This window comes from Podarcis tiliguerta (genome assembly GCF_965153285.1).
Source record: "Podarcis tiliguerta genome assembly, chromosome: 5".
Classification (NCBI taxonomy): domain Eukaryota; kingdom Metazoa; phylum Chordata; class Lepidosauria; order Squamata; family Lacertidae; genus Podarcis; species Podarcis tiliguerta.
The window spans coordinates 34,044,491-34,058,760 of NC_139538.1; the positions used below are offsets into that span (position 1 = coordinate 34,044,491).

At 42.2% G+C, this 14,270-nt stretch overlaps 1 protein-coding gene across 2 annotated transcripts in view; it reads left to right on the forward strand.

Moving 5' to 3' along the window:
* Positions 1 to 14,270, forward strand: part of LOC310678611 (glypican-5-like) — a 390,679-nt gene that overhangs the window by 125,314 nt on the left and 251,095 nt on the right. The window lies entirely within an intron of this gene.

A 14,270-nucleotide genomic window follows, 5' to 3' on the forward strand; every position in this document is an offset into this window, starting at 1 on the left:
CTTTGGACTTGCCTGATTTATGGCCAAGCAAGGATGTAACCAGGTTTTCCTCCATATGAATCCAGGACCCTGTCCACTGCCCTGCACATCTCTCCCAGAAATCCAGTAATCTGAGTTTTTCAGAGTCTCAATTCTGACTAGGATGGTAATTCAGATGGTTTCTTGAGAGCACCTAGAATTGAAGATGCAATTCCAAGAGCAAAATTGCATTGTCACTTGCTACATCCTGAGGTGAATAGCTCGAGAACTTGGAATTTTCAGACAGGTCATACAACCTTAGACTAATGTGCAGCAAATCTTCCAAATCTGAAACGGAAATAGCCACCCTGTGAAGAACGTAACTTTATTTAGAGTGAATTCACAGTACTTGCCAGCTGGTAATGAACAGCTTTATTAAGTGGGCCAAACAGCGTTGTAAAGTACTCCTGGACACTTTGGGAGAACGCTGAGAACAAAGCTTAGCCGCTTCTTTCCGCGAAGCTCACACAGTTCAGATAATCACCATGTGCTGTCAGCAAGTAGTGTAGTAGCCAATCACTCTTGAGGTGCTACAAATAAAATAGCGCAATCCATCATGAATTTGCAGCTAGAGAAAATAATAGTTTTAATGAATTATATGCTAGCAATGGAACTCCAGCATGCATTCTCCTTGGAGTGTTTCAGTTGCATTCTTTGGCCATGTGCCATTTTTTCCCTTGGCTAGCCCTGTGCTGAGAAAATCCAGGGATGTTGGTCAAAGGCTTGCTGCAGGGCCAGTCCATTAAAGATACTTTTCCTCCTGTTGATGGGGATTCCCAGCATGCACTGGAAATCGTCTTGGCTGGTAAACTATTACCTTCCGGCTCCATTCAGGACACAGGAAGCAGTGTTGCCCTTGGACCTTAAGTCACTTGATTGTCAAAATAAATATTCCCCAAAACAAAAAGGCCTATATCACATGGGTGGCTGAGTGCTTCCTTCCTGGTGCTCTTACCTGATGATTTAGCACCAGGTTCCCAGGAACATGTCCACCCAGGAACACTGTCCACCCCCCCCATCCCTTTCCAGCCTGCCAAGTGGCAAACGAAATGCAAACAGAAAGTTTAGAGTATCTAATGGATTCTGCGTAGGGGATTTTTGCTGTGGCTTGCTATAGCGTCTCCCAGCTGCTGCATAATTATGTCTGAGTAAATTTTTATCTGATGTTTAAAAGTGTTTTGATTCTATTTAGAGAATGTATTTTGTGTCGTTAATTTGTTTTCTGTTGATTTTACATTATAACCAATGCTGGGCTTGTTTACAATGAATGGTGGGCTCAAACATAGAAGGAAATAATATAAATAACACACACCAGTGTTTGTTCTACTTGGAGTAGACCCATTGAACTCAACGGACCATTGTTTTTAGTAGGTCTACTCTGAGTATGGCCTAGTTGGCTGTACGCCAGTAAATTTCAGTTGGCACTTCTGTCTGTTGCAGCAAATTGTTGGTCTCATAAATTAACAAGGCATCAAACAATGAATTTAGAGTGTTGCTGGGTTAGGGTCCAGTCCCTGATGAAAAATGCAGCCCCAGCATATTGGCAGCTAGACTGCTTGTTATTCATTGTAAGGCGCCTAGCTATGGGAGTGTTAGATGTTTGACAGCATTGAATAGATTCTAGTCAGCCATACAAACTACCTCCAGTCAAGTGGAAAAGACCATAAAATTGTTTTAGCAACAGCTAATTCTCTTGCTGCTTTTGGACCTTCTTAACTCTTTGGTTGCCAATGTTTATATTTGCTGCTTAATATACCAAATATGTTGTTGCTTATATTGTGGAACACACTTAAATGAACTTGTCAAATGAAGCGAAACTGGTTTTAAAGCTGACCTCCCCAAATGATATTTCTGTCGGTGCAGTCTCCCTTATTCTGTGCTTCTAGCACGGTGTTAACCAGCACTGATTCCTCCACATGTTTTGGACTACAACTCCCATCATCCTCCGTCAATGGATTGAGGATGGGGCTGAAAGGAGCTATGGTCCAATCTAGCACCAATGTAACGTGGAGTAATTTTTGTGTGTATGAGGAGTGTGGTCTCCTTTTAGAACTAAATCGGAAGCTAAATGAATGAGCTGGACTATATTGGGGGGGCAGAACAAATTTCTATGCCCCACAAATAACCCAGAGATGCATTTCCAATAAAATCACACCTTCTACTCATGTAAAAACACGCTGATTCCCAGACTGTCCGTAGGCCAGATTTAGAAGGCGATTGAGCCGCATCCGGCCCACGGGCCATAGGTTTCCTACTCCTGGTCAAACGGCTTCCAATGTAGCAAATTGTTACAATCAAGATCCCATGTTCTCTCATCCAAAGGAAACAACTTTGTAGCGCTGCCCCTGGAACCCCTCAGCAGTTGGGAAGCAAGAAACGCATAACACCATGTTATTCTGGATATCATAGGCAGTGGTGTAGTGTGGGTTGTCAGCTCCCGGGGCAAGGCAAGTAATTTGCGCCCCCTAACCCGTGGATTTGCGCCCCCTAACCTGTGGATTTGCGCCCCTAACCCCCAGATGTTGCGCCCGGTGCGGCCGGCCCCCCCTGCACCCCCCACGCTACGCCACTGATCATAGGCAGATAATAGTGGAGATAATTGAAGAAAGTGATTTGTCTCCTTCATTATGCAGATACCGTCTTGTCATTTAAAAACCATTGATAGGTTTCTAAAGTGAGTCATTTCTGTTTCTGCTGCGTCCTGTGTAGCTTTAAACATTTCGAGAAGTGGTATCCTGGCACTTCCCTGGAGAAGCTATTATGCAAGATAATAGAGTTCTCTGTCACTCTTGATAAAGGTTTCTGTACATGAACCATCTTCTGCACCCCGCATTTGTTTTCTTATTATCTCTGCTTATCTTTTCCCATCTGACCTCTTTCACCTGCCTCTTCAACCTTTCACCGTAGCTGCTGACAATTCCATCACCTCATCGCCTCCTCTCTGTCACCTCCTTGTTTTCTGATTACATCCAGAGTGTGTGCCAAACCCTGTATAACATCCCTATAACACCCATATTTTATTGCCACTGCTGTTTAAGGATATCTTTGGCCTGGAATTGCTCAGCTCCTGGGCCTGTCCTAGGGGTGGGAAAAATTAGGTTTGGTTCATGCTCCTTCTCCTTCTCCTGCTTGTACTAATTTATTACGTAGGGCAATTAACACACAATGTTAAAAACAGTGTGAAACAACTTACAATCACAAAAATAGTGTGGGTCCTAAAAATATACATCTCAAGTTTCAAAAGCCAGGGCTAAAAGGTGCGTCTTCAGCATTCATTGAAAACTGCATAACGAAGTTGCCAGATGCATCTCTGTGAGGAGGGAATTTACAGTGCTCTGGCAGAGCTGCTTTTAATTTATGGGAAAAAATAAAGTAGAATGCTGGAGATTGGGCTTCCTTTGATGGAAATGCAGAGTTAATTCACTTCACCGGAATACAGCCCACTTCTGAAACCTCTGTTGTCTATAGACTCAAGGTGTTGGAAGCACAAATGGACCCATACCATTGCCAATTTTCATTGTGTATGTGTGTCTTTTTCCTACCTTGTTGTGGTGCCGTTTGCAGTCACACAGGAAGTATGACTATTGGAATTGTGAGCCACTCACAGTTTCTCGATGTTGTGTAATGTATGAAGCCTCTTAAATGGCAGAGGTCCATTTAAATCCCTTATCAGCCACCACTATATATAGGGAGAAAGTGCAGTAAATCTGTCCTCAAGTTGCGTGGATAATGTCAGCTCAAGGTTTAGCTTTCATCTTGTTTCAGATCTTAAGGGCCAGGGAGCTATGATTGGGAATCTCAATCGAAACAGTCTATGAATAGACAACAAAATGTATTTGTTCACACAAAGAATTTGAAACATGCTTCATGGTCTATCAGGAAGCTTTAGAAAGATACAGATCAATAATGAAACTACTCCAAACCCTTAGACAATTTTGAAATACATTTCTATATATATATTTAATTCATTTGAGTTTCAAGCTACTATCTGCAATGTTCTCCATGAAAAACATTTTTTGTAACTTATGTACATTTCAAGCTGTGACTATCCAATTTCTGAGTCAGAAATTCTCCCTATTCTCTTCAGTATTTGTATAGAGTTCAAACAAAACTATATAATGGTTTCTGATTTGTTCCATGTGCACAAAGAAGAGCAGGGAATATATGAAAAATATCACTCGGGGTGCCAGTTATTTTTGTTCCTCTGCCACAGCGAGTTTTTTTTTAATGTGCTGCCTTCCTGTTCCTGATTTGAATTCTGCTGTTCTATATTTGTACAACTTTTTAAAGGTCTACCTAGAAAAACTCAGATTTTATCACATTTGTGGTGCAGCAATTAGTTTTCAATCATGACTTTAACACTTATTAATTAGTTGTGTCCTTTAGTCCTAAATTAGCACTTTACTGAGCGGGAGTTTCCTATGGCTGTGTACCTATCATACATTGAAAACACATGCAAAACACATCCCTTCCCAGCAAGAATCCTGAGAATTGTAGTCTGTTAAGGGTGCTGAGAACTTTATCTCTGCGAGTGGGAAATTACAGTTTCCCAGGATTCTTGCAGGAAGGGGGTTACTTTAAATGTATGCCCATCTTTACTTTTGTGACTGCACCAGTCAAGTGCTGTAAACAAAGTGCAAACAAGGAGGGCCAGTGTAATGTTTCTGGGTCCAAGAATAGGTACCAAGAATGAGGAATTGTTTGATAGAAAGAGCATCCAAGACCCTGAAATTAAAAGACTAAGGAGCTACCCAGGGCAAGTCCTCAAATTGCCAAGTCCTTGATACTAAGGGAGTGTCAACCAGTTACAAGCTCTACCATTATAGCCAGCACCAAGGGGCAGCATGGTCAGGCACCTACCAAGGGCCCACTGTCAGAAATGGGCCCACGAACGAGAGCCCCCTAGACCTGCTGTTGCTCTGCCTCTCGGCCGCAGACCTTCCCCGTGGCAGCAGAGGTGCAAAACGAGTGGCCTGTGCAAGGCTAATGCCTCTGGCAAATGTCTTGTTCCTCTTGGGGGAGTATGCAACTCCCATCATCCTGACCATTGGCCATCTACGTTGGGGCTGCTGGGAATTGTATTCCAGAGAACATCATGTTGGCTACCCCTGCCCCATTTGTGCAATAAGAAGGCAAGACTTCCATACGAAGCTAGTGCTCATCCTCAGTGCAAATTGTAAACAAACAAACAAACAAACAAAAAGCCATTGATATAAGTAAAAAAAAAAACCCTGTTCCTTTTCCCTTATGGGGTACCCAAGAGCCCTTATAGAGTCCTTTTGTAGCTTCTCTGTCAGTAGGGGAAAATAACAGAAACCAACCAGAGAATATTGAGAAGCAAAGCAGCTAGTAAGCCTGATCTTTATTAACTGTTGCAACAGGGTGCTCCCCCACATGCAGGAGAGAGGAGGAGGGCCCCGAGCCATGCGTACAAGCCCTTATATAGACATTTTAAATTGCCCGCCCTGTAATCCAAGTCCACCCCAGAAACATCATACATACATCACAGAAGGGGTGTAGCCCAAGACCACCACCCCAGATACATCACACCTACATCACAGAAAAGGCGGTCTACAACAGAAATCTGAGTGTGTTGATTTTACCCTGTCTGCCAGGTTACCTGTTAATGGTCACTTGACTGGATTACCTGGGGAACCTGGCCATTCTTTTGTAATGATAATACTTAATTCCTGAGCCAGGTCACAGGCTCACCCCATTCACACCTTAAAAGTGCCCTTAAGGCAGGATTTGTAAGGACGGGGACAATGGGGAAGTTTCTGCATTTCCTTCGACCTTGTAGAGAAATATTTGAGGTGACTGAAAGAGTCAAAATGGCTTTAGAACTTTTCCTGTGGGTTTTGGACATGTGGTTTATATATTTATATATGTGTTTGCTTGGTACATTTATGAACATTTATTTTATATATACCTAAGACCTAAAAATTCTTATAACCACATTGTGTACAGATTGGTACTTGTGAACATCTACAGGTGCAGCATGATGACCTGCTATGGCAGCAGCGGAAATGGAGTATATTTTTTAAGAGATTCTTATGACAAATATCTTTTCCAGATTTGACAAAGTATAGATGTTCATTCTCCCAAGAGCTTTTTTATTTTTAGTCATTCTTTTCTGTTGGCCTTGCAGGATCCATTTCTGATGAATGCCTGTATCCATCAGGTCTTGCTTTCTTTTGTCACATTTGCTTCTTCCTTAGGGCTTGAATATTATGCTACTAATGGGATAACTATGGAGCTTCAAAATCCAGCATACCAGCTCATCCTGAAAAAATTAGGAGATAGGTAGCACAGTTTTAATAAAATGGTCCTATTCACATTGCACATTTAAATCACTCTCATACCACTTTAAGAGTCATGGCTTCTTTTAGGAAATCCTGGAAATTATAGTTTGTTAAGGGTTTGGGAAATGTAGCTCTGTGACAGCCAGTGTGGTGTAGTGGTTAAGAGCGGTAGTCACGTCATCTGGGTAACCGGGTTCGCGTCTCCGCTCCTCCACATGCAGCTGCTGGGTGACCTTGGGCCAGTCACAGTCTCTCAGCCCCACTCACCTCACAGAGTGTTTGTTGTGGGGGAGGAAGGGAAAGGAGAATGTTAGCCGCTTTGAGACTCCTTAAAGGGAGTGAAAGGCGGGATATCAAATCCAAACTCTTCTTCTTCTTCTTCTTCTTCCTAACAGCTCTGAGTTTATTAGCTCTCATCCAGCCCACCACTGCATTCCCCGCCTTTTCACCTTTTATAATAATATTTTGAGTGTTGGATTAAGGGTGAAACTAGACAGTACATGGGGGATATGCGGATTGTTCCTCAGGTTTGTTGAAATGAAAAAGCAGATTCTGAGGCAGCAGCCAGAAGTGGAGAAAGGCAGGTGGGCAGGTTCAGAATTGCCTCCCCTGAACTGCTTTCCCAGCTGCATGGGAAAAGCTATAGGGGTCTCGCCATTTTCACCACCAAGTAGTTTGAGTGCGTGGAAGGGGAGAATTTGGGCAGGCAAATGGCAGAGAGGGTGAAGTATCCTGCCTCCTAATCTTTCTGACTGCAACCTCCACAGCTGCTTTTTATTTTTAAAACACACACACACACACACACCTGGAGACTGATTCATGCACCTCCCATGTACCCTCTAGTTTGGCCCTAAAGTGTAATTCTCCTTTTAAGAAAAACAATTCTAAGAATACTTCATTCAGGCAGTATGATATTTCACGTACTAGACTACCTGAAACACTCCTGCCTTAGTATGATAAGGGTCTTTAGTGGAATAGAGGCCCCCAAAGACCTGAAGATATACGATCTATATAGAAATACTGTTGCGTATGTCCCTTGGTGCTTCTAAAATTTGAACAGTCTGCTTACTCATTTGGACGTGAGAAATCCATTGTTTCTTAGGATTATGTCTTCTGGGACCTTGGATTCATTTACGACATTGGGGAATTTATTGCCCATGCAGGATTTCCAAAGCTGCCTTTATTCTCTTTAGCTTCTTTTAAAACTCAGTTTCAGGATTTATTTATAAACCTCCGTACCTGTTATTTTGAAAGTGTGAGGAACTCCCTACTGTGGAGGGAGGGAAAAGAAGGCGTAAACAGCTAACAAGGGATGCATGAAAGCTGTCAAATATCATATGTCATATCAAATATCATATGGAAGATGGAGCAAGCTTGTTTTCTCCTGCTCCGAAGGGTAGGACCCAAACCAATGACTTCAAGCTAAAAGAAAGGAGATTCCCATTAAACACTACGAAAAACTTTCTTACAGTAGGAGCTGTTCGACAGTGGAATGGACTCCCTTGGAGCAGACTTCAAAAGTGGGGAGGAAAGTTAAGTGTGGATAAGACCTTATTGACATGGGAATTATTATTTATTAATTAACTATTATTTATACCCCGCCCATCTGGCTAGGTTTCCTCAACCACTCTGAGTGGCCCCCAACAAAATGTTAAAAACATGATAAATCATCAAACTTTAAAAACGTCCCTAAACAGGGCTGCCTTCAGATGTCTCCTAAAAGTCAAATAGTTGTTTATTTCCTTCACATCTGATGGGAGGGCGTTCCACAGGGTGGGTGTGACTACTGAGAAGGCCCTCTGCCTGGGTAGGAGTGCTGCACAAACTCAACTGTGTCTTCCACAACTCCCACTCATTCTGATGGGGCTTGCAGAGAAAAATTCGCTACTGATAGTTTTTCAGCCGTGCTCTGCATTCCTTCCCATGTCCTTCTGCTGTTATTAATTACTGACATTTCATATGCTCGTTCTCTTGGTATTGCCTTTGGCTGTGTTCCTGCTCATGAGCACTGGGGATCTGTCAGATAACTTGCAATATTCATGCTTTGTTTTCACTTGCTTGGGACTTTTTATACATGTAGGTTTGATAAACATAAGACTACTGTTGTTGTTGCTGCTGCTGTTGAATAAACACACACACACACGGCCATTTAACATGATAGTCTCACCCCCTTCCACCCCAGTGCTTTCGATGAGCCAATCCAGTATGTCACCATGAATATAATGGATATCATGAATTGGGACCCCCCAAAAGGTAATGTGAGAAGCTAGTCTGCCCTGAGTGACCTTCTATAAAATGATGAATCACTCCCACTGAAACAATTGAGGTGAATTACCTAAATGGAACTAAGAAAAAGGCTCAGTGATGTAGCTTTATTGACTTCATTGACTGTGCTGTTGTAGTCCCATTGACTCTTACACTAGTATTTGTGTTCTTTGATTTGCACATTAGGCTCCAGATATACCGAAGCATATTGTTTTGGAAATGTTTTAAGATGACAAAAGCTGGCAAAATATCTGAAAGGAAGCCTACTCAAACTGAATGCTTGAAAAATGAGTTCCTTGAATACGTCATGCCTCTGAGGAGATAGGAGCTTGTTTATTTCACGCTTAAGACGCCTTTGCTAAATTTTCCAAAACAGGCCTTGTTTCCTTTCTGTTTGCACTTTCAAGTTTGCTACGTCTGTTTATAGTAGAGTGGTGCACAAGTTGTCCCTCAAGGTCCTTCACGCTTCTGTGAGGACAGCAGGTTTCTCCATGGGGAGGAGAACTTCTCCAGCAGTTTATCAGGGATGAGACTCACCAGCAGCAATGGTAGTAGACAGCTTCTTTCTTCCCCTCCCCAAGGTGGTGTTTTGTTTGAGGGTTTTTGCTGGTGCACTGATGCCTGCACCCTGACCACAATTTTGCATCCTCCAGTACCCCAGGCCTAGTGTCATTCCAGGGTACTCCCCCCCCCCCCGTGTGTGTGTGTGTGTGTGTGTGTGGCTGCTGCTGCTGCTGCAAAAAAAATAATGATAGAAAAAAAATTAGGCATAATGACCTTCTTTTGGGGAGGTGAGAAAAAAGAAAAATCTCAGAATATTTTCCAGAAAAAAAATCTTCTGAGAAATTTTGGCTCATCTCTGATTTATATATACAGTGGTACCTCCGGTTACATATGCTTCAGGTTACATACGCTTCAGGTTACAGACTCCCCTAACCCAAAAATAGTGCTTCAGGTTAAGAACTTTGTTTCAGGATGAGAACAGAAATTGTGCTCCGGTGGCGTGGGGGCAGCAGGAGGCCGCATTAGCTAAAGTGGTGCTTCAGGTTAAGAACAGTTTCAGGTTAAGAACGGACCTCCGGAACGAATTAAGTACTTAACCTGAGGTACCACTGTACATTATCTTGGATAGTTGTGTAATGTAGCAAAGAAAGGTGGAAAGTCACATAACCAGCATTCAATATATTTTTATTCCTGTGGCTTTACCCATCTCAGCATTTTTTCTAAGCTACAGAAAATGATAATTCTTGTTTCTCAGTGCGATATTAGGTTTTGTTTAGCAATAATGGTAGAATATTTACTTTGGGTTTTCGCATTCCACTAAACATTTCATTATGTATTGATATGCCCTGTCTCGTGTGCTCAGGGCAGATGGCAACAATCTTGTCAGCTTTATCACCCAAAGGGCTTCACAATCTAAAAGCACAGTTATTCCAAAATTTAAAAAGCTATAATAATCATTCATGCTCATCAGGTGACCCTAAGAAGCCTGAACATCTCTAACACATTTCTTGTTCTCTTAGTGGAATGGTGTTCAGGATTCTTTTCGGGGAAGACATTTAGTATTTTCCTATATTTTTTATATTACTGTTCTACATCCATTCCCCACCCCCTGAGAATGCAAGTTGTCATCACACCATTCCATTTTAACACAATGTTCTTCATAAAGCTTTATGGCTGGATCAGAACAAGGCGCCGAGGTCTGCCAAGAGAATACTTTTGCCAGCATCAAGTTTATAGAAGCGTGATGCCCATCTGTAATCAGGATTACACTCCTGGACAGAAATTGCAATGGGACCTAAGGGAGAAACTGAAGCTTGTAAATTCAAAAACATAGCTCACTAAAGGGTACCATTACTTTATTTATAAACATGCGGGATTTATGACCTCACTTGATCTACAATTGGGAGCTCATAAATCCAAGATGCATAATAGTGAAGATTTTCTTGAGATGGTTTTTGCATATTTGCCACTGTCATGTGCCATTTGGATCTGATAAGCCTGCAAAGGCAACAACAGTGCACAGTCTAGTCAGAAATGGGCAGTGTTTAGACTGTAGCAAGTGGAAGACTCTTCTTGGTTGTTGTTTTGCTTTCCACGCTAGAGAGCAGATTCAAACATTTGGAGCTGCTTTAGCATTTTGTTTTGGGGCCAAGGTGGATGGAAATGAGTGGCCATATTTTGCAAGTCTTTGATGTATGCCTCCCGCTGTTGCTGTGTTAATGACAAGTCTTTGTCTCGCTCTCTGCTGGGCTGTGGTGAGGTTCCCAGATATTCAGATGCTCAACTAAACTGAAAAGCAGAAAATGAGGAACATCCTATGTTAACTTCTTGGAAAGATGCTTGCCAACACTGAGTGAAATGATTAGGAAAACATGGTCCAGTGAATTTGATAATAAAATGCTACAACCTCCTTGTTTGCTCGAGAAATTTCTGCATTCAAAAACATTCCTGTTCCTGTTCCAGTGTATGTGTCAGGCAAGGGCTGCTGTGACTGTTATGAAGGAGGAAATGGGAGCCCATATCTGAGGGATCAGAAGATACCATACTTTTCTGTGTATTAGATGATGTCCCCCCCAAAAAAAATAATGTTAAAAAATGATCAGTGCATATTGGTGATGTGGGATTGGTTGGTTCCGCTAGCTGGAGATTGTCAGTGGTGTTATTGGTGGCTGCAACAAGGGCTGGTGTCTATTTGCTGTTGCTGCATTAGTGGGGTGATTAGCGGCTTATGGCGGTGAGGGAACTGATAGGTGGTTTTTTGGGCGTGTGCGCGGTAGCGCAGGTTAGAAGGGTGAGCAATTTTCGCGGCAATATCCCCCCTAAAAAAAGCTCAACCATCCCTCACAAAAAACGCTGAACAACTCTGGGCAATCTCCCCCCCCCATTTTCTTAAGTTTGAGTTCCCAAAAATAGGGGTGCGTCTTATACATGGGGGTGTGTTATACATGGAAAAATACGGTAGGTTTGGAAAAAGTGCATGCCTAGATTCAAACAATTGCACAGCTAGAAAAAAAGTCCAAAATCCCAGTGAAGAAGCCCAGTCTCTTAGAAATACCTTCAGGAGACCTGCTTTGGGCAGTCATGTTCTGATACTTGTCAATCCTAGTGAAACAGGCACAATCCCATTGGCCTGGGGCTCCTCCACATTTTGCTTGTCTAGAAAGCGTGGGTCGAAGAGTTTTCTGCTTGTCCCGTACTTTCTAGCCACTGGCCCGCGATGTTTCCCAATTGCCTTGCCACTTTCCCTGGGAAAACCTGCTCTTTACCACTGGATCGTAGCAAATGTAAATGTGTGGAAAGCCCGACTTGGCGTTTGGTTTGATTCAGTGGTAAAGAGCAGTTTTTCCTGGGGGAAACACAGAGACAAATGCAAGTGTGAATGAGCCTTCAGTGCCAAACACATTCAGTGTCAAACACATTCAGTTTAATTCACAGCCTGTAGCTATATATGTGCTTTTTCATAAGCAAAAGGAAGCATCCTGGCATGAGCTGGATTGGGACTACAGCGTGTGTGGAGAGTAGAATTTTAATCCATCTTTAAACCTAGCCGATTCTCCACTTAGGGCAATTGCAGGCACCAGGGGAAGCTCTTTTTTTACTATCAGTAACTGTGGGGGGGGGGGGGGAGATTTCCAGGGGATCTTGACTATAGGCCAACTGTGGGGTCAGGAATTTGAGTCAGCTATTGAGCAATGCAGAAATGTCCATTTCAGGGCAAATATTGAATAAAAAAGGGTAACTACTGTTGTTAAAATAACACTGGCACAATTATTCAGCTGCTCTGTTGTGCCTGCTTTAAGATTTGGCCTTATAGCAGTTTTCTTTCATTGTTCTCATAAGGAAGCATTTCAGGTAATTTGTGCAATCCCTACAGTCTATCTTCGTGTGCCATAAATTCCTGAAATGGGGTAGTGATATATGGGCTGAAGGAAGATTCTGTACAGGCACCGAACAAAGGAATGTTTAAATTTGGAGCTGTCATCCAAGAAACTATAAATGTACCACTCAGATGTTTCAGGTTTTTGTTAAAAACGAAAAGGTTGAAGAAAAGAAACTTGTTTTGTTTTCAAAAGGACACATTATGGTGCTGATTCCCCCCCGCCCCCGTCCCCAGTAAAATATTGAGCTGGGGGTGTAAGGAGGCAGCATTTTCTAGTCTGATCTGTATTCTTTCCAATCAGTGCTGCTTCTGCTCTGCTGCAGTTTGGTTTCTGCCAAATACCATGACATTTAGCTTGCTGTCCACTATTTAACATAAGTTACATCACTTGTGCCACCATTTACATAACTTGCATATTTTATATTCATTTCGGTGTAAAAGAAATGTTAAGATAACGTGGAAAAAATTCAGTAGGTATCAATTGTTGACTGAAAAGGCAGTGATATGAATGAAGACCAGTCATAGTCATTAGACTGATTTCTGTTCCAGACCACAGCAGTTTCTGCTTCCTTTTCCATTTTTGTTGGGATTTTCTAATTCATCCTAATTATAGGATGTCAGAGCACATTGTAGTCAGTCAGGTTATTTAGATATTTCCAGCACTGGAAATCAATTGTAAGCATCCTCCTCATCTCTGAATCTAATAAAGTCAACTCTCTCCTTCTTCAAAGCTACTACATAGCACTTCTACATAGCACTATCCCATTCTTGGTCTAAAGAGACTACCTGCATATGTCCAGCTGAATGTGGTTCAGTTCCCTCCTCAGACCTTCTGCTCAATGTGTGAAAGTCTGGAGGTGGAGCCAGAAGACTGAGGGGGCGGGGCCAACTTGTACAGCCCTGTTTCCCTCTGCGCATTCTTTGAATTACAGTGGTACCTCAGGTTAAGAACTTAATTCGTTCTGGAGGTCCGTTCTTAACCTGAAACTGTTCTTAACCTGAGGCACCACTTTTTAGCTAATGGAGCCTCCCACTGCGGCTGCGCTGCTGCCACGCGATTTCTGTTCTCATCCTAAAGCAAAGTTCTTAACCTGAGGTACTATTTCTGGGTTAGCAGAGTCTGTAACCTGAAGCGTATGTAACCCGAGGTACCACTGTAATTTCTGAAGAGAGATTTAGTGGCTCAGAGTTGTCTCTGCTCTTTGAATAGCAAGGATTGTTATTGGTGAAAACACTGTCTGTCTATAACCACTGCATAACTCCTAGGCTCCAACACAGCTAAATGGCATTTTAGGGAGCCAACACAGCTAAATGGCATTTTTAAAAATGCACTCTAAACCTATTGGGCAATATAAGTCTTGCTTGGGTTGAATTGGCTCTGACAATGTCATTTTGAGATGTTTGACAATCCAGTTGGCTTTACTGGATGCCACTAACAGCTACTGTAAATGGTCTGGTATTGAATCAAATTCACTGAATGCCAGTCTAGTTAGAATAAGCCAAAACAAAATAGCTCCAAAGCAGCATTTTTTCCCAATGAAAAGGTTTGTCATGCATGTTCTTCCAACAGCTGTTTTTATTTTAGGTTTCATTTCAAATACATTCAACTAAATGCAACGCTCAGATTCATCATCAAAGGTCACCAGAGATCCACAGATTTCCCCCCCCAAAAGATCATTATCAAGTTCTGAGCAATTGTGTGTTTTATTACTTTCATATTTTACATTTCTGAGTTTTCATTTGCTACCCCAAAGGCAATTCAGACTTAAAAAATAACAAGGCTTGGCATGTTTTACATTTAC